The 25,242-nt window shown below is 41.5% G+C and overlaps 1 protein-coding gene across 1 annotated transcript in view; it reads right to left on the reverse strand.

The window, feature by feature from the left end:
• LOC113145584 (leucine-rich repeat and fibronectin type III domain-containing protein 1-like protein) overlaps nucleotides 1-24,949 on the reverse strand; it is a 94,720-nt gene extending 69,771 nt beyond the window's left edge. Inside the window, exon 1 of the mRNA XM_026332468.1 lies at nucleotides 24,873-24,949. The gene's annotated coding sequence lies outside the window, so the exon portion shown is untranslated. The remainder of the gene's footprint in view (nucleotides 1-24,872) is intronic.
• Nucleotides 24,950-25,242: the final 293 nt, after the last annotated feature.

Genomic DNA, 25,242 nt, shown 5'->3' on the forward strand with positions numbered 1-25,242 from the left:
TAGTAGGACAACGCTGCTGGTGCTGGCTGACCATGAAACAGTGCAGGTCAAACTCACCAGCACACGATAGAACAAGACACTCGGCTTCAAACACCAGCTCAATCTCCAGACTGTCCAGGTGAAGAGGTGAAGCAAAGACACCTACAGGTGCAACAACAACAGAACTGTCTGTCCCAACAATATGAGATTCAGCCACAGGGTGTGAGGCTGCTGGAGGATCCAACATTCACATCACATTTACTGAGACGTCACAGGAAACTACACGCACGTTAGTGAGCGATAGTGTAATAGTAAGGAGGGAACTGCACTGTGGACCTTGGTCTGAATGACAGAGTTAATCAAACTGACCCATGTGTTTTCAGCTCTTCCTTGACTCTCCCAAGTGCAAATGTGTCGCATTGTGAGAGTGAAGGGTCGGATTAAGGCCCAGCTGTATGAATGTTGTTCTTACACAAATAAAGCTGAGAATAAGTTTTTATTGCCTTTGAGACTATCACTTCTTCCTTCTGCTTCGGTTCGACAGAAAGACCACTTTAAATTTTGCCTCAAAGATTTTCATTTCTCTTTGTTCTGATCCACAGACTTTACTGTCACATTGTCTAAATACAGTCGCACTGAGTTTCCAGCCCACCAGGAAAAGGATTATGTGGGAAGAACTGAGATAAATGCGCACAGCAGTGTACCACTTTATCCACCTACCATATATTTACTGATGCTCTCACCACTCACGTCTCAGGGTGGACTGACCTGTCTTCACCTGTAACTGTCTTACTGGCTGTGGTTGCAGTTTTTGATGTACTGCAGCTTAAAATCTGTTTCTGAGATTTTCCACCTGCTGAGAACAGGTCTCCTTTCCAGTCACCCCAGCTAATTATTTTATCTGGTTTAGTGGTCCAAGGTGTCAACACAGTGCAGGAGTCACTGCAGAAGGAGGGAGAAGAGAACCTGACAAATTGTGCTGCTTCACTCTGAGAAACACTGGATTTAAGCTTTTCATGGGGCTCCCTGCTCTTCGTGTATTACATGAAAATTGTAATTTGACAAATTCATCTTCACAGTGGCAGTTGGAGGGTTCTATGGCTTTCTACGGCTGCTGAAGAGAAGAAAAGGGAAGGACGCCTCATTAGTTGAACCAAAGTGAGCACATCACCATTTTCTAAAAGAGGACAAAGGCATACAGAAAGAACATTTGTCAGGCTCTCCAGCCATTTGGCTGCTACGTCTTATCTTTACTGTATAATGAAAGCCCATTGTAAATGTCTTAGACGGCACTAAGCTGAAAAAGAAGTACAATGACTACATGAAATGGACTGGAACTTATGTGAAGTCAAAACAGCTTTGAGGTAGAAATGAGAGAACATGGAAACATTCTCCTTGAATTAAAAGCTCTTCCTGTCTCGATATCAGCTGTTCGTGCTAAAAACTGTATCTGGACATTTATTTATTGTCCATCAACCTGGTTGAACCTGAACAGGTCTAAAAAACACACTTTGAACATAGTTTGCGTTAAAGACCGATTTTGTTTATGTTCCAGTTATGCTGCTCTGGGGGCTGGTTATGATCCGGGTCAGGGGTCAGGGGTCGTGGGTTGACAGGTGGCTTGGTGAATGACATGGTATATATATTGTACAGTTTTTCCAAAGTGTGTTATCCCATAGATGTTAGGGTGGGATTAGGCTGAAATAATCACTGAGGTGTTAGTCCAGCATGTTGTTAGTCCACTAAACATTACATTGTCACCAACTGTTTTCTTTGTGGATGCACGTTTGTGCTCAGAGCCTAATAATGATAAGGTTCTCCCTCATTTTTCATCCATCCAGCAGTTTTGTTGGATGCTCATTTGTCAACAGAAGAAAATGCATCCAGCCAGAATGAGCTGAGGAGGCTCATTTTTTTTTGGTCTTGGTCACATAGGAGCAACTCAGTTTAATGAACCTAATCTATCTATGACAACGAACCCATAATATTTATTCATCAGCTCAAACATCTGTGCATTTATTCACCAATCCACCTCATTCTGCTGCAGAGGACAGATGGAGTTTGTAGGAAGGTTGAGTGTTTCTGTGCAAGACTCTCAGAGAATAAAGGGATGCTGTTGGCTGATGGTCTCAGAGGGCTGAGGGCGTTTGTGTTGACCACTCATCAGTATTCTCCACCTCCTTCTTTCAGCTCTGTCTGCCAAAAGAAAGCATCCTCTGACACTCCTTGTTTCTTCTGCTTCTCCTGTATTCTCATCATGCATCCTAACCTTTGCTGTGCTAATGGGGTATCTGTTCGCTCTGTAAGGACTTTATCAGGCTTTACTCTCAACTGCCACGTTAATGGGATTTCTGCAGAGCAGGGAGTAAGACAGAGTTCAGAGTTCAACCCACAGAGGTGCATGCATGTTTCCTCCCCCAAAAGAATGAGAAAACAGTGAGTTCAAACTGTCGACCACACTACCTGCGACTTTTTAACACTGTGGTACACCATGAAATACGCCTGGATATGTCTGTGTCTACAAGATGGATCAGCACAAAGTTTGGTACAAACATTCAGGACGAGGTCAAGATGATGCTCCTCAAACCTTTGGTGATCTGACTTTTCCAGCACCTCAAGAAATTCCAGTGAAAAAACACTGGGTGGCTCCGTGTGACAAAACATCTTTGGTCTCTAAATGGAAGAGCTACTATACACACTTTCTACTCAGGTTTACTTGCATACTGAGAGCTGCTGTGTAACTGATGTGTGAAATGTATATAGAGCTCCCATTCAGAAATATGAAATTAACCCTTAAACCCTGTGTAAAACTCAAGGTTGGAGCAGTCGAGGCAGAGACAAAGAGGGCAACTGGCTCTTTGAAAATTTCATGTCGAAGCTTTTCACTGAATGCCACTACAGTTAAACACTAAATAAATGAAATATTTATCATTTAGCATTATTCATATTTATCATTCACAAGGCCTGGTTAGCTCAGACCAATGGAGTCTTCCCTCATATGATTTTTATGCATGTTTTCTATACTGAGAGCCAAGAAGCAGGATAAATTGAAATAACGAGGTTAAAAAATCCTCGGAAATCTGAAACTGCTTCTGAGGCCCTGGGCAATAATGTGCATGTATATTTGTAGGCAACTGTGTCTCCTAAAAAGATGCTTCTAATAATCTTCTAATAAACTGCAACAGCAAGTGTGTTTTGTAGGAACCATTATGCTCAGGGGCAACATCAATTTATTAACAGCATTAGATTGACCTGGAGGTGGATGGCAGATGTACGAACTGGCACATTGGAGAAATGAGGGCACATCCAGAGTCTGTGGTTTAGGACACAAAAGTGAAAGATGGTACATGAGTTATATATGAATTAACCACAACACCAACCTTTTCTAATCTTAACAAAAGAGCAGCCTCACAGGGCTGGAGTCACTACAGCTGCATGCTGCACTGCCAGCTCAGATCGTTTGGCTGAAAACATTTCTACATTTGAAAGCTGCCAAATGTGCGAATTAGCAACACATGCTCATAACGTTAATAGGAATCATTACAGCTCCATTTCCACCTCAGCATTTGATGTTGCACTTTAGTTGGACAGAAACCGGATCCACCTGAAGCATCGCCACAGATGATGGGGTCAGCCTGAGGTAAATCTGAATCTGAGTAAACACCCAGGATGCTTTGACACTGCAACTGTTTCCGGGTAAGTGAATCACTTCCTATTGCAAGCATGTCGTGCTGTGTGTGTTGTATAGTTCGTTTACAGCAACAGACTAGCTATAGTCTAACACACCTAAAAACCAACTAAACTCTCTAAACAATTCATTAACTGCTACATTCCGGTACTAGTCAAGTACCTTTCTATTTTGACCAGTATTTATTGCTATTTCTTGACTTAGCGTTCGTTAGCCTACCAGTTAGCTTAGTTAGCTAGTAACATGGCTTCTCCCTCTCTCTCTCTTCCCTGCTCGGTGTGCCACATGTTTAGTTATTCCTCTGCCTCCTTTAGCGATAATGATACCTGTAATAAGTGTAAGGTTCTGGTAGCTTTGGAGGCGAGGATCACTGATTTGGAAGCGCAACTCCGCCCCTTTGAACAAAAGCTGGTGTGGAGCCACCGAGCTCAGGGTCTGTTAGCAGTCCAAGGGCAGCTCCGGAGCAGCCTGGAGAATTAGCCTTGGTGATGGTCCGATGGAGATATACTTCTAAGCAGAAGCCCACGGCTCATCACCTGCCTGTTCACGTTTCTAATAGATTTTCCCCGCTCAGCGACACACCCGCTGACAAACCGACTCTGATAATTGGCGATTCCATAGTCAGAAACGTGAAGCTAGAGATACCAGCGACCATAGTCAAATGTTTCCTGGGGCCAGAGCGGGCGACATCGAGTCAAATCTGAAGCTGCTGGCTAAGGCTAATCGTAAATATGGAAAAATTGTTATTCACGTCGGCAGCAATGACACCCGATTACGCCAATCGGAGGTCACTAAAATTAATGTTGAGTCGGTGTGTAACTTTGCTAAATTAATGTCGGACTCCGTAGTTTTCTCTGGACCCCTCCCCAATCTGACGAGCGATGACATGTTTAGCCGCATGTCGTCGTTTCGTCGCTGGCTGTCTAGGTGGTGTCCAGCAAACGATGTGGGCTTCATAGACAATTGAGCCACTTTCTGGGTAAAACCCGGTCTGGTAGCAAGACACGGCATCCATTCCACTTTGAATGGTGCAGCTCTCATCTCTAGAAATTTGGCCGAGTTTATTAGCCAACCTAAAGCCTGACAATCCAGTGTGGGGACCAAGACGCAGAGACTCAGTCTAAAACGCCTCTCTGCAGTTCTGCAAATTTCTGTTTGTAAATGATTTGATAACTGATCACCAAATTGACTTACTCTGTCTTACTGAAACCTGGCTACAGCAGGATGAATATGTCAGTCTGAATGAATCAACCCCCCTCAGTCATAAAAATTATCATGTTCCTTGAAGCACAGGTCGAGGTGGAGGAGTAGCAGAGCATATACTCAGAGTTTTTAACCGAATTTCCTGACTTCCTGTCTGATTTAGTGCTTAGTTCAGATAAAGTCATTATAGTGCGAGATTTTAACATTCATGTAGATGCTGAAAATAACAGTCTCAGCATTGCATTTAATTCTATATTAGATTCAATTGGTTTCACTCAAAATGTTAATAAACTCACCCACTGTTTTAATCACACCCTTGATCTTGTTCTGACCTATGCCATCGAAATTGAACATTTGATAGTTTTTCCCCAAAATCCTGTTTTGTCAGATTATTCTTTAATAACTTTTGAATTTAAAATGATGGATTATGCAGCGTTTGGAAGAAAATTCCACTACAGCAGATGTTTATCCGACAACGCTGTTAATAAATTTAAGAAAATGATTCCATCTTTATTTACATCTATGCCAAGTACGAACACAGTGGAGGGCAGCTGCCTCAATCCCACTCCCTACCAAATTGATCATACAGTTGACGGTGCTGTAGCCTCACTGCGTGAAACGCTTGATACTGTGGCTCCTCTGAAAAAGAAGTTAGTGAATCAGAGGAGATTAGTCCCACGGTATAATTTACATATTCGTACCTAAAGCAGGCATCACAAAGGCTGGAAAGGAAGTGGCGTTCCACAAATTTAGAGGAAAAACAGTCTATTGACATATAAAAAAAAACTCCATAAAGCCAGAACTGCATACTATTCATCACTAATCGAGGAAAATAAGAACAATCCCAGGTTTCTTTTCAGCACTGTAGCCAGGCTGACAAAAAGTCACAGCTCTGTTGAGCCCAGTGTTCCCTTAGCTCTCAGCAGTGATGAATTTATGAGTTTCTTTACAAATAAAATCACAACTCTTAGAAATAAAATTCAGCAGATGCTTCCTATACCTGCAATAAATGAATCTTCTACTACAGTAGCTCTTGAATCATCTGTAGGACCTCAGTTATGTTTAGACTGCTTCCCATAGAATTTACATCAGTAGTTGCTTTATCAAAATCATCAACGTGTCTCTTGGACCCCATCCCGACTAGACTGCTTAAAGACACCCTGTCATTAATTAACTCATCTTTATTAGAAATTTATCTCTAGTATCAGGCTACGTACCACAGGCCTTTAAGACTGCAGTAATCAAACCTTTACTCAAAAAGCCTAGTCTTGATCCAGGAGTCTTGGCTAATTATAGACCAATATCCAACCTGCCATTTATTTCTAAAATCCTAGAAAAAGCTGTTGCTAAGCAGCTATCAGACCACTTACACAGGAATGAACTATTTGAAGATTTTCAATCAGGATTTAGAGCACATCATAGTACAGAAACAGCACTGTTAAAAGTCACCAACGAGCTTCTTCTTAGCCTCAGATAATGGACTTGTTTCGATACTTGTCCTCCTAGACCTTAGTGCTGCATTCGACACTATTGACCACAACATCTTATTACAGAGACTGGAGCATGTGACTGGTATCAGAGGAAGAGTGTTAAAATGGTTCCAATCCTATTTATCGGACAGATTCCAGTTTGTTCATGTCCATGATGAACCTTCCACACAAACAAAAGTTAGTTATGGAGTTCCACAAGGCTCCGTGCTAGGACCGATTCTGTTCACCCTGTACATGCTTCCTTTAGGATATGTCATTAGGAAGCACTCTATGAATTACCACTGCTATGCAGAGGACACTCAGCTATATCTATCCATTAAACCTGTTAATACAAACCAGTTAACCAGACTTCAGGCGTATCTAACTGACATAAAGGCCTGGATGACCAGTAACTTTCTACTTTTAAATTCAGAGAAAACAGAAGTTATTGTATTTGGGCCTAAAAACCTCTTTTTATTATAAAAATTATAGCTACTTTAGATGGCATAGCCCTGGCCTCCAGCACTACTGTGAAAAACCTTGGAGTTATTTTTGACCAGGACATGTCCTTTCACTCACACATAAAACAAATCTCTAGAACTGCCTTCTTTCACCTGCGCAACATTGCCAAAATTAGGAACATCCTGTCTCAAAATGATGCAGAAAAACTAGTCCATGCATTTGTTACCTCAAGGCTAGATTACTGTAACTCATTACTATCTGGATGTCCCAGTATCTCCATAAAAAGCCTCCAGTTAATCCAGAATGCTGCAGCTGTGTTTATTGTTGCTGTTCTTCTCTCTCGCCTCTATCCACTCACCCCAACCGGTCGAGGCAGATGGCCACCCAAACTGCGCCCGGTTCTGCTGGAGGTTTTTTCTTCCGTTAAAGGGAGTTTTTCCTCTCCATTGTTGCCAGGTGCTTGCTCATAAGGGATTTGTTGGGTTTTTAGTTTTAGTTTTTTTAAAGTGCCTTGAGATGATTTGTATTGTGATTTTGACAAATAAAATTGAATTGAATTGAATTGAATCTGCTTCAGCAGGTATTTAAGGTGAGTTGGGATAAAGAGACAGGCAGCCCTGATAACATTCACCTTTGTTTGGGCCTGTTAGTAAAACCATTATTATAATAATAATAAATAGTACTCAACGTCTATGCTAATTTTCAGATTTTGGTTTTGCCTGCGCAGACTGCATTAATAGTCAGAGGTGTAACCAACATGAAAACCACAGAGCTGCCTATGGGTGAAAACTGGGAAGCTGAGAGAAGATGAAGAATCAATCAGAGCCATTGCACAAACATTTGCCATAGTACAACCATTTGGAAGGTCCTGAATAGAAGCAGAAATTAACCACAGGTGCTTAAAACAGGTAGACCAAAGAAAACAGCAGCAGTGACAGCAGAAACACTGTGAGAGCTGTAAAGACCCTAAAACAACTGTTAGTGACATCAGCAACAACCTCCAGAGGGCAGGAGTGAAGGTATCACAATCTTCTGTTCACAGAAGACTTCATGAACAAAAGTATAGAGGCTATACCAGACGGTGCAAACCAGTCATTAGCAAGAAGAAGAGGAAGGCCTGGCTGGAAAGTTTTATGGACTGATGAGACAAATATGAACCTTTACCAAAGTGATGGAAAGGCTAAGATTTGGAGAAAGAAAGGATCTGCTCATGATCCCAAACGTACAAGCTAATCTGTGAAACAGTGGAGGGAATGTCCTGGCTTCTTCTGGGACGGGTTCATTAATCTTCATTAATGATGTAACACATGATGGCAGCAGCAAAATGAACTCAGACATCTACAGAAACATTTTGCCTGCTAGTTTAAAGAAAGATGGAACCAGACTGGCTGGGAGATCCTTCATCATGCAGCAATTTAATCAGCCAAAACAACAGAGGAGTTCATCAGGGGCAGGAAGTGGAAGGCTTTACAGTGACCAAGTCTGTCACCAAACTTAAACCCTATAGCGCAGCATTTTAAAGCTAAAGAGGAGACTGAAGGGAGTAACCCCCCAAACAAACAACTGAAAGAGGCTGCGGTGAAAGCTTGGAAAAGCATCACAAGAAAAAAGAAAAAGTTTGGTGATGTCAGTGAGTCACAGGCTTGATGCAGTTATTGCATCTAAATATTAAGGCTTATTCACTTTATCCATTTTAAGTCTATCTGTTTCAATACTTTTGCTCCCATGATAAATGGGTGGGTTCAAAGAAAATCTCAAAGAAAAAAGTTGTGTATCAGATCCAGATGTAAACACATGGAAATAAAAGCTGAAATGTTGATCTCATTGTATCATATTCATGTTTTGACGTTAAACCCAAATTCAGCCTCACTGTTCCAACACTTTTTGGGGGGGGGGTTATGTTTTATACTGTGCACTTCATACTTTGTGAAAGTCTTCATTAAAAATCTGCCATGATTAGTCCACAGGTCGTATCAAGGAAATACAGATGGCTCAGTTCTATTAACCAAATCATACTTATCTTTGTTTAGGCTTTCTTTTTAGATTGTCATTTACATGCAGGTGGTGTCCTCCATTTAAACCCCCTGTTGCCATTGATTTGTTATTAGTCTGACATTTGGATTCATAACTGGTGATAATTAGTACTCATCACAGGATCTTGTACTGGCTTGTATTGCTCTCTGGTTGATTAAATGGCTCCACATTGTGATTTATTCATTTTTCAAGCATTGTTCCATAAATACAGACTGAGATTAGGCACATTAATTTACAGAGATCTGGAGTTTGTTCTGCAGAATAACAGCAGGAACCACATCTCACTGAGACTGCCTGATTTACATCTGGTATTTTAGTCTTAAAGCAGCTGCATGGTGCACTTAGAGGTACAGAAGTGAACAAAATACTCAGATAAAACAATATCAATTTGCAAATGCAAAATCATAATACTATACTATTATACTGCATGTTGTTTAGCTCTTATTGGTGCATTAATGTGGTTAAGAGGTCCTTTTAAATATTTCACTGAGTTTAAAAAATAAATAAGAAATAAAAACTGTACTTATATATGCTATACAGTGGGTACGGAAAGTATTCAGACCCCTTTAAATTTTTCACTCTTTGTGTCATTGCAGCCATTTGCCAAAATCAAAAAAGTTCATTTTATTTCTCATTAATGTACACTCAGCACCCCATCTTGACAGAAAAAAACAGAAATGTAGACATTTTTGCAAATTTATTAAAAAAGAAAAACTGAAATATCACATGGTCATAAGTATTCAGACCCTTTGCAGTGACACTCATATTTAACTCACATGTTGTCCATTTCTTCTGATCCTCCTTGAGATGGTTCTGCTCCTTCATTGGAGTCCAGCTGTGTTTAATTAAACTGATTGGACTTGATTAGGAAAGGCACACACCTGTCTATATAAGACCTTACAGCTCACAGTACATGTCAGAGCAAATGAGAATCATGAGGTTGAAGGAACTGCCCAAGGAGCTCAGAGACAGAATTGTGGCAAGGCACAGATCTGGCCAAGGTTACAAAAGAATTTCTGCAGCACTCAAGGTTCCTAAGAGCACAGTGGCCTCCATAATCCTCAAATGGAAAAAGTTTGGGACGACCAGAACTCTTCCTAGACCTGGCCGTCCAGCCAAACTGAGCAATCGTGGGAGAAGAGCCTTGGTGAGAGACGTAAAGAAGAACCCAAAGATCACTGTGGCTGAGCTCCAGAGATGCAGTAGGGAGATGGGAGAAAGTTCCACAAAGTCAACTATCACTGCAGCCCTTCACCAGTCGGGGCTTTATGGCAGAGTGGCCCAACGGAAGCCTCTCCTCAGTGCAAGACACATGAAAGCCTGCATAGAGTTTGCCAAAAAACACATGAGGACTCCCAGACTATGAGAAATAAGATTCTCTGGTCTGATGAGACCAAGATTGAACTTTTTGGCATTAATTCTAAGCAGTATGTGTGGAGAAAACCAGGCACTGCTCATCACCTGCCCAATACAATCCCTACAGTGAAACATGGTGGTGGGAGCATCATGTTGTGGGGGTGTTTTTCAGCTGCAGGGACAGGACGACTGGTTGCAATTGAAGGACAGATGAATGCGGCCAAGTACAGAGATATCCTGGAAGAAAACCTCTTCCAGAGTGCTCAGGACCTCAGACTGGGCCGAAGGTTCACCTTTCAACAGGACAATGACCCTAAGCACACTGCTAAAATAACAAAGGAGTGGCTTCGGAACAACTCTGTGACTGTTCTTGACTGGCCCAGCCAGAGCCCTGACCTAAACCCAATTGAGCATCTCTGGAGAGACCTGAAAATGGCTGTCCACCAACGTTCACCATCCAACCTGACAGAACTGGAGAGGATCTGCAAGGAAGAATGGCAGAGGATCCCCAAATCCAGGTGTGAAAAACTTGTTGCATCATTCCCAAGAAGACTCATGGCTGTACTAGCTCAAAAGGGTGCTTCTACTCAATACTGAGCACAGGGTCTGAATACTTATGACCATGTGATATTTCAGTTTTTCTTTTTAATAAATTTGCAAAAATTTCTACATTTCTGTTTTTTTCTGTCAAGATGGGGTGCTGAGTGTACATTAATGAGAAATAAAATGAACTTTTTTGATTTTGGCAAATGGCTGCAATGACACAAAGAGTGAAAAATTTAAAGGGGTCTGAATACTTTCCGTACCCACTTCACATGCTACTCTAACCCTAAGTACTTCAGATTTGGTGGTTCTGCATTAAGAAACATATCTTAGCTTTCATGTCATGTTTTCTATATTTACCATGTTCTGCTCTGTGACATATGGGCAGTTCAAACAGCTTTAGTCTGAACCGGTGTTCACCTGTACTGCTTCTATTATTGAATGCAAAATTTTCCACACTGAGAAATTTAGAGATATTTAGCATCATTAGCTTTATATTGGCAGCTACGCAGCACTATGAGCGGTTGCAGTTGGTATTTGGTTATAAAAAATGCCCTTTCCTCTGAACGTTGACAGACCTTTCATCAAAAGTCAGGGTTTTTGAACAAAGGTCTGTTAAGGTGATTTTAAGATCAGAACGAGAACAACACTTCTATCCCTGTGGCACTGTTGTTTCCACCTCAGTGATCTGTCTCTGCTCCTCCTCCATCATCTTCATTTCATTTTCATATTTACTTTTTTCCCTCTTCTACTTCAGCAGCTCCTTGCTGTTCTCACCTTAACATCGCTTCTTCTTCAGTGAAGCAGCAAATTGTGTGTGTGTTTATGTGTTTGTTTGCCTGGGCGGCTGTGTGATCTTTGCTTCGTCAGCCTAAATATGGAGTGTGTGAATGTATTCATGCATGCCTGTGTTTTCAGGGAGCCAGTCTGTTTGCAGATATGCCTAAGGATGTGCCTGCATGGATGCTGTTTCTGTGTGTGTCTTTGGGGGGCAACGTGCTGTGTTTTGCCCAGTGGGTGAGCAGTGCCCAGACTGGCACTAACACTACAGGTAAACTATAATTCCTGGTGGTTACACACACACACACACACACACACACGCACATTGACAACATGTATGAGAGTGGTGTATCTCAGTGAGAAGCTCAGACAGAATTATTCTGCTTAAACACAGTGAAAGAAAAACTAAAGTAATAAAAAGAAGAAGATGCTTAATATAAAAACTTTAAAGTCACCTGAGCAGGAATCTCTGAGTCAGGACCGGAGAGCGAGCGAGGACAGTTGATGTTTGGTCTGCGTGAAGTTTTGCATGAATGAACAGTTTGGCTTCGTGCACTGGCTGTTTGCTGTCCCTCGTTTGTCCCTCAGATGAAAACGACTGTGACCCTGTGCTCACAGACACACAGTAAAGCTGCTGCTGCCCAAGTTGACGGTTATTTTGTCCCATTGGCCAATACTGTCATATGAAAGAGAAGTTCATTTATGGAGTTCAGATACATGAAGTCTCTTCCTCAGGTCTGTCACAGTGACCTGGGAGCTGTGAGGGGGGGTGGGGGGCAGACACTGCTCCCTCGGTTTGCTTTGAAGAAGTGAGTATTAGTGGAGCTGGACTCAGAAACAACTGTGTGTTTTTGCCTCCTCAGAGAAACCAAACAGATGTGAGTTATCTCCAGGTTGAAGAAATTTACAAACACCAGCTTCCCAGTTTGCACCACCATTTCACTGTGGCATTGTGACGCCACCAGCATGTGTGCTTCACATCACAATGGAAGGCATCCTGCAGAGTCGGAGTCTGCACATGTGAACAGGGAGTGAAAGAAAAACAAAGAGGCCAAAAAAAGGAAACCTGCCAGCTAAAACCTCACACCATCATGGACTGATGTCTGACGGCTGACTGCAGACTACTGACTTTTTGGGTTTATTGTCTCACTGGTCACACATTCCCCTAAGCTCTACACTGGAAAAACACTGATCTGTTGTCAGATCTGGTGGGACTGTACCTCAAAAGACACATCTGTTAACTAAACTATCTGATCAGATCAGTTTGCTCATGTGTTTAACAGTTATCCAAAAAACAGCATATTTCATCTATACTGCTGTAGCACTGAAGATAGAAAAACATCACACAGTGTTTGTTCATTTTGTTGGTGACTGTGTGGAGAAATGCAGGGATGTTTAAAATAAAAAAAATCTATTAAATTATTAGAGACTGGGCTAAGTTCTCAAAAACCTCATCATCATCTTCATCATCATGAAATGATGCTGCCTTTATGTTACAGGAATGGGCCGTGCTGTGATCAGCAGCATAATTATCAGTTAGAGGGAGAGCTGTGTTTGAACAGCCAGGCCCTGGTACTCAAACATACACAGAATTACCATGCTTTCATGCTTTTAACCCCAAGTCAGTTTATTCGTATTATTAAATTAAAAACAATCATTTTCCCTAATCCCTCCTGACCTTGTTGCCCTCTGGGACAAAGATGATCAGGCTCATTGATACTCAGGAGGCAGCTGATCCTGTGAACACTCTCCTTCCTGATGTCTCTTTCATACAGACATACATGTGTCAGCAGAGAGGTCGGAGGTCACAGGCAGACACACCACCCTGGCACATCCTTACAGGCTGAACACCAAAGAGAGTGCATTGTATGAACAGCAATCAGCTACCAGCTGATTTTAGCAATTCATTTGCACATGCATGACTAGAAGAGATTCCTTCAACCTGGAAAAATGTTTTATGAAAGCTTATATACAGGGGTTGGACAATGAAACTGAAACGCCTGGTGACCAAAGGTTTGGCTATAGCAGCCCGGCCATGGATATTGACCCTGTGGAGCTCCTGACAAACAGTTTTGGTGGAAACAGGAGAGTTGAGGTGCACATTTAATTCTGCAGTGTGTTGGGCAGCTGTGGTTTTATGTTTTTTGGATACAATCTGGGTTAGCACCTGGACATCCCTTTCAGACAGCTTCCTCTTGCCTCCACAGTTACTCCTGTTGGATGTGGTTCGTCCTTCTTGGTGGTATGCTGACATTACCCTGGATACCATGGCTGTTGATACATCACAGAGACTTGCTGTCTTGGTCACAGATGCGCCAGCGAGACGCGCACCAACAATTTGTCCTCTTTTGAACTCTGATATGTCACATATAATGTTGTGTTCATTACAATATTTTAAGCAAAACTGTGCTATTACTCTGCTAATTAAACCTTCACACTCTGGTCTTACTGGTGGAATGAAACCTCCAACACTAAATTGGCCAGTGTTTCAGTTTCATTGTCCAACACCTGTAAGTCACCAAAGGTCTGCACAGGTTTAGCAGAGTGAAACTGTATGTGGGAGCTGTAAATTAATCTCTCTGACAGGTAAAATGGTGTACTTTTACTTCCATTTATCGTAATTCACTATAATAAATTAATTTGCAAATGCATGCAGAGTGCAGGCATAGCTCTAATTAGTTCTCTTCACTTTCCCACCCGTAACTATTGACCACTGGAACTCTTTCTTTTTTCCTGTACAAAACACTAAGGAGCCCCACTGGCATTCTGCTGATCCTGAAAGGCTCACACTTTAATGAGACTTAACACGTGAGAGATGTGATGTGCCACTGCTGCAAATGTTCATCACTCCATTTATGATTTCAGATAGTAGCGACACAGGAGACTCACTCAAACTCTGATTCTATGCAAAGTTCCTCCAATGGTACCAATCGACACCTTCTCAGCTCCTACAAGGTCAACCAAAGCATGGAAGTGTGTCTGCAACAGGAAAACACTACCAGTAGTTGAAGGAAGGTTTTCAGTAATGATGACCAGATTTTTTTATTGGAGCTGACACATATTTCCCCTCAGACAGTGAGAAAACAATGGGTAAAATAGAAGTGACTGAAGAGAAAACTCAGTATTTTGTGTTAGAGCAGAGCTGAACTCCCTTGTGACGGCGTTGATTACAGCCTACTGAATAGACTCATTAAACCTGAGTGAGGTGCTGCTTCACAATGTGTGTGTTTTGTTAAACGTGCTGTTTACTGCCATCGTAAAGGTCTGATTGAGTTTTACAAAGGCATGTAATCATATACCACACGGGCCTGTATCAAAGCACACCTGGAATAAATTCAATACTTACACACACATGCATACATCCCATAAGCTCTATTATTGTCCATTCATCATCATCCCAGCCCATTGTGTTTAGTGCAGGGCTGTAATTGCTAAGTGCTGCTGGGAGAAAAAGTCTTAATGGTGAATGTGTGCCTACAACATCACACTTAGGGAGATACATTCTCTGTGTTTGTGTATAAATCATACTCACACTTTTTTAAATGTCTGTTCATGGCACAGGCATTTTGTCATTGCTCTGAATGTTATCATGCCATACATTGGGCATTATCAGGCATTATCGCTGCAGTGATTAAACATCAGAAAGTGCATCTCCTCTGAAAAACGCAGCTGACATCTGTCATGATTATGACATCAGCAAAGGTCAGATAACGTTGTATAAGGAGGAAGGTGAATGGACATGATAACAACCTATTAGGCCTACTAGAGGGTGGAGTAGTGCCCTTTATTCCTCATGGATAGTTCTGAACAAAACTAACAAATGCCTCTGGTAAGAACTTTTAAAGCAGGCTCACAGCAGGTGTGTGCATGTGAAAATCTGCACAGGACATCAGATTACAGGCTTGTATAGCAAATATACAGCTCAGTGTTTAGGAGCTGAAGCATCCATCAGAAAAAACTCAGGAACAATTTCAGTCGGAGAGTCGGATCCAGTAGCAAAGATTTCAAAGTGAGAGCGAAAACAAGCAATACTGCGTGCTGTAAAGCTGAGAAATATGAGAGGGAGGCTGTCAAACTGAATGTGCAGCATCCTTCCTAAAGCCAACACTGCATGGACCAGTCACAGCCCAGTTGTCCAGAATGGATGGGCTGTTTGACACCAAATCCACACACGATAATTATGCACAAACCAAAACACTATGGAAACATCGCTAAGCCACACAACTTAAAATACCACGCTGCACACGTCCAGATCAATCACGTTATTCAATTATTCACAGCAGATAAAATCAGCTGTGCTGCTGGGCAGAGAATTACAGATGACAGGACGTCAGGTTTTATGTATTTCTTACATCATTCATCGCAGCACTTGTATTGCTAATAGTTTTTATGCATTTCAACACTTCACACATAGCAGAAATAAGAGTTTTATAGTGCAGTTATCATCAGTGTTTAATATTTAAACTAAATCTGTGAGTCATTAAGTTTATTGGATTTTTCTCAGCTTCAGAAAGTGACTGACCTGTTGTGTGCAGCTTAAATGAAAAACTGCACAAAGTCTACTGAGTGAGAAAACACAAACACCAGAAAGATGTGACCTGATTCTGAGAATGAAATTCAAAATGTACAATGAAGGAACACCAGTAAAATAACACGCATCACATACCAACCAACTGTGTTTGGGGGGATCAGTAAGTCCTGTTTCATGTTGGTATCTGCGTGTGTGTGTGAGTGAAAGTGTTTCCCTCGGACACACACTCACAGTCCGACACACAGTTGGCAATGGCCTGTTGTCGTCAGCTTTGTTTAAAGCCATTGTTCTTCTGAAGGCTTCGTACATGTATTGTGGGACAGGGTGAACGACAGCCCAGTCCAGGAGGAGGTACTGTACTGGTCTGGACACATACAGTAACCTACAGTATGAATCAATCACACTATGCATAAAAACATAAATTATTCAAATTTCCAATGAAAGAATAGAAGAGCATATGAAAAAAAGTTAAGAATTTACATATAGCAACAGTAAGAGCAGGCCCTTTAAAGGCTCTGGACACTTTTAACAGCACTGCAAAGCCGAGACAGCACACAGTAGATCATCTGACAAAGGAGAAGACGTTGTTAAGGGCATGGACACACTGGGCCTGTTAACCAGCAGAAATGTACAAACATGAGGCTCTTAATCAAAGATGGGCACACACCACGGCTTTTAATAAACGTATGGACGAGGCTATTCATCAAAGCTATGAGCACATTGGGTCCTTTTATTAAAAAGGTGCTGATGCCTGCTGCCTGCTGCAATGTAAACATGAACACATTACAGAGTCTTTGTCAAAGGTGTGGACACTTGCTGAATACGATATAAAGGTTCGGGCACATGTGAGGCCAAATTAAGCTGCAATTGTGCTGAAACAGGAAAAATCACAAATGAACAGCACTTCGCACACTAGCACAGGCAGGGACAAAGTAAGCGATGACAAATGTTCTGACCCCTACAGGCAGCTCAGCCTGACACATGAGAGGCTTTTGCTTTGATAGTATTTACAAAACTGACCTCAGCTACAAACCTTTTAAAGTTTTATGTCTTCGGTGGGAACCAGCGGGTCTCAGCTAGCGAGAAACAAACACTGTTCATTTGCTTTTTTTTTTGTAATTTGATGAAAAACTGGAAAATGACACAAGCTTTATGCTTTGACTAATACAAGTCAATGGACATATGTGGCAGTCGAACTTAAATATAATGGTTCTATTAAAAAATAATTATTATCAATAAGCATGTGCTCATTATCAGCAGCATACACCCGTCATCAGCTCCTGTTCATTATCTTCCACTGTGCAGCAGTAACGAGGATCACAATCACATCACATGAAATGACATGTGAGCTGATTAAGATCGAGGTCCCTGCACATCTCTTCACTGTGCAGATCAGCAGCTTGATGTGCAGATGGAGACGTGTCCACCTGCAGGCCGTGACAGGCACCACCTTTATATTTGTCAAACTGCAGCAGCTCCTAATGAAGATCATATACAAATACAAAAACAAATATCAACAAATGTCACATGACGTTTCTCAGGTCTTTGGCTGTTAGATGAGTTTGAGTGTTTATTGCCTGAGCTGATCCACTGAACAAGTCACCGAATTCTTTTTCTGAACACTTGTACAATTGTACTATCTCAGATATTTAGCAGACACAACTTTCCTTCCTTCTCGCCCAACAAGGCAGCAAGTCCAGACATTTCATCCTATTTCCTGCTTCAGTCACACATGTCTGTCTATCACGTCATCACAGGCGGAGAACAACAGCAGCATCAGTGCTGGTTTCTGACGCCTTTTTACTGGTGTTACTGGTATCAACTCAACACCGGCAACAGGAGCCCACTGAATGGTTCAAAATTACAGCCGGTATTACAATGGAGGGGAATGACTCTAGGTTTTGTTCATCAAATTGTGTATTAATTATGATATAAATTAATTATACCCAAATTCTTTGCATATGCAGCCTTTGCAAATTAATTTTATGCAAGAGCTTCAGCAGCTGTTTTACCGATTTCATAATTTTTCAGGGCCATTAAGCTCTTAAGTGGCCCACATTTATGTTTTATGATGACTTAATCAAATCTATTGAGTCCAAATCAAATCTATTCAGTCACTAAGGGGGATGCAGATTAAAGAGAGGGAGAGAAACAGACCTCAGACCACTGAAACTGATGATTTTTTTCTGTTACTATCCAAGTACAGTTTTACCTAAGCAGAGGATTTGTTTGTCCACGATCTGCCTCTCTGTCTTGGCATCTAGCAGCCTGTCTGATTATCTGTCCGTCTGTCTGCTGTGAAAATTTCCACTGTCTGCTTACCTGCCCGTCCATCTGCTACCTGTGTGTGTGTGTGTGTGTGTGTGTGTGTGTGTGTGTGTGCTCCATGCGGGGCTAAACTCCATTCACTCGTGTTTGAGGAAGGGCAGCGAGGCTGGCGGCCATCAAAGCAGAAAAACACATGAATATACAGAACACAGTGTTGGGTGGCTGCTGGTGTGTTTGAAAATGACTGTCTCATGAAAAACAGATTATTTTGCAGGTGGGTTATCAGGGAAGAACTTCAAAAGGTCCATCATGAAACTCAGTTTGGTTAATAAGCACAGGAGGGAGCCTTTGACGTTCAAGGTTTGGGATCAGACACTCCTAAGCACCTTAAAAATTCACAGCTTTATTGTGAATCACCTTAACATGAGCATAGTTTATAATACAACCTTGGATTATATTAGCACCACATAAAATGCATAAACACCCTCAGCACTATGTGTAAACGCCATAAACAGAAACAGCAGCATGTTATCAATAGCCCTTACTCTCAGCAGCTTTAGGATGTCAGGCATGTTTCCTTAGTGGTGCCCAAAGCACTTTCAGCATTTTAACCTCATCTCAAACTTACACCTCCACCAATTAGTCTCTGAAGTCTCCCAACCATTACATGTACATCTCAAACCCGGGTTATTCCTGACATCAGCTCATCTGTGACTGTACGGAGTCACTGTCGAGCTCAGACTCGTCCTCACAGCTGAAAAAACTACATTCACAAAGACTCATTGCACTCAGAGGAGAAATGCAAACAGGCGCTTAGAAATACTGCTACAGCACTGAGAAAAATGTTTACAGCTATAGTACAACCAAATTACAGCTCCATGTCACAAGCTACGCTGCTTCAAACACTTCTACATAAAAAGGCACGTGAATAATGGAAAAGATGTGTTGTCAGAAGCAGGCACTACCCTGCCCCTGGAAGTGATGGAGCAGAGCAGTAACATGACACTGAAGCACTGACAAGTGATTGGCAGCTCCCACATCTGCATAAATAAACTGTATGTTCACTGCTGTTTGATAAATGAGCGACCTTGAGAGGTAGAAAGCCTTCAGGGACGTATTTAGCAACCTGAAAGATTATGTTTACACAGACCCAATGAACACAGAGATGAGTTTGTAATTAAAATGGCATTTTAGAAATTTGATCACCAGAATGGCCAACACATCTTTTCAAAGCATCTCTGGGAAACATTAAATGTACATGTAACAGCTACACACAACTAACACACACACCTCATACATGTAAATAGCTACACACAGCTAATACACACACTAAACATACATGTAACAGCTACACACAGCTAACACACACACCTCATACATGTAAATAGCTACACACAGCTAATACACACACCAATCATACATGTAACAGCTACACACAGCTAACACACACACCTCATACATGTAAATAGCTACACACAGCTAATACACATACTAATCATACATGTAACAGCTACACACAGCTGACACATACACCTCATACATGTAAATAGCTACACACAGCTAATACACACACTAATCATACATGTAACAGCTACACACAGCTAACACATAAACTTCATACATGTAAATAACTACACACAGCTAATACACACTAAACACACATGTAACAGCTACACACGGCTAACACACACACACACACACTGCATACATGTAACAGCTACACACGGCTAACACACACACGCTACATACATGTAACAGCTACACACGGCTAACACACACACACTGCATACATGTAACAGCGTGGAATACTGGTCTCACTGGTCAGTCCTAAGGGGAGGATTATGGTCCTTCAAGAAAAGCTGCTGCAATGACTGGAGCCACAGTCCACCTTTCAGCAACACAATGACCTGACTGGGAGGTGGGGGACCTCAGGATAAGTCGGAGGGCTCCAGCCAAAGTCCAGATTTACACCCCACAGAACATCTGTGCAGAGACCTGAAGATGGAGATTCAGACACTTCCATCCAGTCTAACAGAGCCTGAGAGGACCTGCAGGAATAACGGGACAAAGCACACAGATCCAGGCTGTACACCCCAAAGCTGTACCTGTACTGAAAGAGCGTCTGCAGAGTTCTGAAATAAGGCTATACAGTAAGTACTTTCGCAAATGAGGTATTTCAGTCACAGAAGCCACATGGCAGCTGCAAAGCTAACCAACAGTTTGTGGGTATTGTCCACTTCTCTCCTTTCAGACTTTCCACAGCTGTTGAATTGGGGCCACATATGTCCCACAACAGCTCTGGTGAGGCAAAACTCTGATGTTCCAGGTGATTCCAGACGTGTTGGAGACAAGAGCAGTGAAAGCCACAGTGAAAAACATTGTTGGAGTAGGAAAGTGTCATGTTTTGTCCTTTGGAATATACATATCCATTACACACATTGATGGTTAATACAGTTCTCCATGAAAGGGCCTAAAGACTGTGGGTTTTGCGCAATTCTGCCTGGAAGTTTTCAGAGTTATTCCAAAGCACGATTATCTGATTTATACTTTCTGGGGACTTAATGAGAGTGTTTCACTCTGCACACCTTTACTGAATCTAGGCCGGAATCCCTGCAAGCTGCAGGAGCACTGCCAGCTGTGGGGAGGAAGGATAAAGGAGAAGTTCCCTACAGGAACTAATACAAAATCTGAGGAAAAAGACAACAGGAATCCTTCTGGCAAATAAGACATGTCTAAGAAAACTGTTGGCTTATTAGGAGGTTAGAAAACTTGTTCGCTTTGGGTTTTTTAACAAACCTAATGATTTAACTGGAATATTCTGCACCTGTTCAGTGGAAGTGAAAACACAAACTGCATATACAGTATTAGTCAAGAAGAGGCAACAACTTTCAATGTCATTTCAACCATGCAGAGTGAATACAGTCAAACAACAATGTTCACGAGTCAACCATGGTGCTACACGAAACAATAGAAAGACCTCACTTGTCCAGTATTTCCTAAACATATCTAATACTCCTTACAAATATTTAGTACTATGACTAAAAGTCCTACGCTACATGGGTAGCTTAGACGGGTGCATGTGTACAGTCAGTGCAGTATCAGCAGTGTTAGTATTTCTGATCACAGAAACATTTCAGTAGTACAGCAAGCTGTCAAACCAAAATGACAAGTATGACCACAGACTAACAACTGATGTGTTTTTGTGCCTTAAACAAAGTCTTTTAATCTGTTAGCAGTCCAATCAAACACATTTACTTAATGGTTTAGTTAGAGTTTTTTTTCCTGGGATTTCAATCTGATGGCCAATAACATCTCAAACTGCACATGTGTCTTCAGTCTGATTTTATTTTCTTTAAACCTTGAACTTGGCAGCAGCAGGAAAAATGTGATGTGAAATGTCGAGTAGGAATAATCACTGCTTCTTCATATCTACATCTACATCTCTGTAGATGACTGTTTCCTAACTGATGAATGTAAGCTGAAGATACAGAGATGGGGAAAATACTGAGCAACAGAGGAAACACATCCTGATAATAAATAGTCTCACTGTCCTATTGTTTTTCCCAGAGCCGTGAAATCAAAACCTAGAGATACAATACCTGCGCTAATAACACTCTTCACAAATTTATTGTCTCCATTGCATTTATTAAAAGTTCCTTCATTTTTCTACTGCTGCTCCTTCTCTTTTCATTCATTTATTCATCCCGTGGTTTCTGTTCTAAGCGAATGGAGATGATTGTTCTCTATGCGCTTTATGTCTCTGAGCATTGGTTTCCATTAGCAGCACGCTAAAATCTGTCACACACTCGGAGGCTTTTGTTCATCCGCCTGCTCATTGCTATTGTTCAATACACGGGCTGCTTTCTGCAACCCAAAGCATGTGGCTGCATGGAAAGAATAGATCTGAATAGACTCAAAATGATAAGAACAGAGTAAACCACAATATAAATATATATTATATATTATACACTCATACACTCATTATATGTCATATACAGACATGAATTATTCCTGTTGTTGTTTTGAGGATGAAATGTGAAAATCATCACTTAGTAATGTGGTTTGAAAGCAGAGACAAAGGACCTTCTTATATAAAAAATACTGAAATCTTTCCAACTTGTATGAGCACACAGAAAAAATGTTTTGGTATTTCAAGGTGTGTCTGTAGAAGGGACTGAAGTCAAGACAACACCTAACTGCTAACACAAACACCATTTTTTGTGATGATTATCCAAATGTGCTATTGCAGCAGACCAGAGTATTGTTCCCATCAACAACTACAACTCTAAATTGAAAAAAAAAAAAAACAACTAAAATCCTAAATTGAAAAAACAAATCCCTGATTTTGTCTCATGGTGCTGCTCCTCTCAGTCATTCTACATCCAAACTGTTTGTCAACAGACAAGCTAAGAAATCCTGACACATCAAGACACGGACAGACGGATGGACGGACGGACGGACGGACAGACAGACAAACTACAATGGACGGGATACACCGTTGTAGGATTTTTCACCTTGGGAGCTTTTGAGAATAAGACATCCTCTGTCACTGTGTTCTCCAGTCTTAAAGAGAAATTATTTTGTTCTACTGTCTCTCCACATTTCTGTAGCCGTTTTTCAAGGATCGCTACTGCTTGCAGCATTAAGTGATGTTATTAAAACAGAAAACATTATTTGAAATTCTTAAAGTTTCCTACAAGTTCTCATTATGTCCTTTTTACAGAAACAATACAGTTGCGACAAATGAGGCGAGAAGTCTTTACACTCCCATTCCTGTTCACATCCAAATCCCATAAATGCTATTAGCCTCTGATGGTAGCAGCACTATCAGAAGCTATCCACTATTGGTTTTCATTGCCTATAAAACTGCTGTTACTGCTGAGCTGCTGAACTGATGCCCTGCTCTGCTTTACAGCTGCTGCTGCACATAGTCACACTGTCCTCATCTCTGCTTTAAGACGCAGCACAAATGTCCTTGATACGCTGGCAAACAGATGTATCCTCGCTCACCAGAGAGCAATATGCATCAGCACAGAGGGAACGCCATGGATGGGCGGCCATGACGGTACCCATGAACCCAAATTCACATGCGGAGCCCAGGCCATGTTTACAGCATTCTTATGATATTATGAGCTTTAGTTTCATCACTCAGATTCATTAACACATGCCTGCTGTTTCATTAAGTCTTTCTTTAAACCAGACACTTTAGAAATTATTGTATTTTATTTTCAGTAACAGCCTTTTGGCTAAAAGGGGGAATTCACCTATTCCCATCCAGCCTCCTGTGTGTCAGCTGTTTGTCTCAGTGAACAACAGTGATCTTTCCTTTGTGTGACCTGTGAGCAGAGCTCTTTGGAAAAAAACCCAACCTGAACACCAGGAGGACTAAAACTTTCCTCAGTGATCAGCAGAAAATCCAATGCTTGTCCATTACAGCTCGTCTCTCGTCAAGAGGAAGTTAGCGTTAAACAAACTACAATGGACGGGATACACCGTTGTAGGATTTTTCACCTTGGGAGCTTTTGAGAATAAGACATCCTCTGTCACTGTGTTCTCCAGTCTTAAGCATTGTCCATGGTCCATATTCAACTTTACTTGGAGTACACTGTAAATAGAGATTGTAGAGAGCCTGGAAAGTGTTGCTGACATGGAGTTAGGATCAGTGGACAAGTTGTTAGATCAAACAATCATAAGAACACTGACTGGAAACTGTTCACTCTTAAAACTGAAGAAATATCCACATCGGCTGTCAGAAACTGCCCAAGTCAAGCACATTTTATGTATGTGGATATTATCAGCTGCACTTTCAGAAAGAAACAAGAATATAAGACAAAGACAGGTTGTTATACCACATGCACACAGCTGTATTTAAATATCACACAGCAGCAAAACCAATAGATGTATTCAATTCAATTCAATTCAATTTTATTTGTATAGCGCCAAATCACAATACAAACCATCTCAAGGTACTTTACAAAAACAACAAACCCAACAAATCCCTTAAAAACCTCCAGCCGAACCAAGCTCAGTTTGGGCGGCCATCTGCCTCGACCGGTTGGGGAAAGTGGATAGAGGAGAGGAGCATGACACCACTAAGACGCTAGACACCACTAAGACGCTAAGCAGTGATACATTCAGAACATGTTGGAGAGAAATATCTGTGTGTGTTGACTCAGCTAATTTTTCACTGCTGAATGCAATGTGAACTGCAAATGTCTCTCGTTAACTCTGTCTCACGCTCTTTCATCCTCAGTGGTAATTTCACATCCAGCAGTCCAGACACCTGCGTCTCTGTTTGATAAATATTGAATCTGCCAGATTTAGAAATGGATCCTTAACAAGGCCAACACACACACATACGCACACACACTCTCCTCAAACATGCTCCTTAACTTCTGTCACATCCATCAGACCTCTGAGTCATCTCTGCAATAAAGTAGGTTTGTTGTTGTGTTTGCACCAAATCAAGTGCTGCTTACTGTAAAACTAAACCCAGCACCTACTCACAAACTGGGCCATGATGGAAGAAAACTGCAGTTTTTAAAAGAAGCAAACGTACCTGAGTAAGAGGGTTCAGTATTACTTTATTAAGAGCAGCCAATCAGGAGTCCAGCTCTGATCTGTTGACTTGATCTGCAACAGACAAGAAAAGTGATTATTAAAGCTGAAATCAAACTATGTGTTGAAACAAACTCAGAGCAAAGGGCAGAGAAGCAGTCACAGCAGCTGCACACACAAGCTTGTCATGGCAAGCACATGTATTACATTTGTGTGCAATTGTGTGCCATGTGATGGAAAATATTTGGTGCTGCATTACTTTCTGCTTACAAAAACACAACATATGTTCCATGCAAAGTCAGCACCCTTCATTGGTGAATGTCCTGCATTCTACATCAGCCATTTACTTTTTATTTTACCACATGCATGGT

Source organism: Mastacembelus armatus, chromosome 13 (assembly GCF_900324485.2).
Source record: "Mastacembelus armatus chromosome 13, fMasArm1.2, whole genome shotgun sequence".
NCBI lineage: Eukaryota > Metazoa > Chordata > Actinopteri > Synbranchiformes > Mastacembelidae > Mastacembelus > Mastacembelus armatus.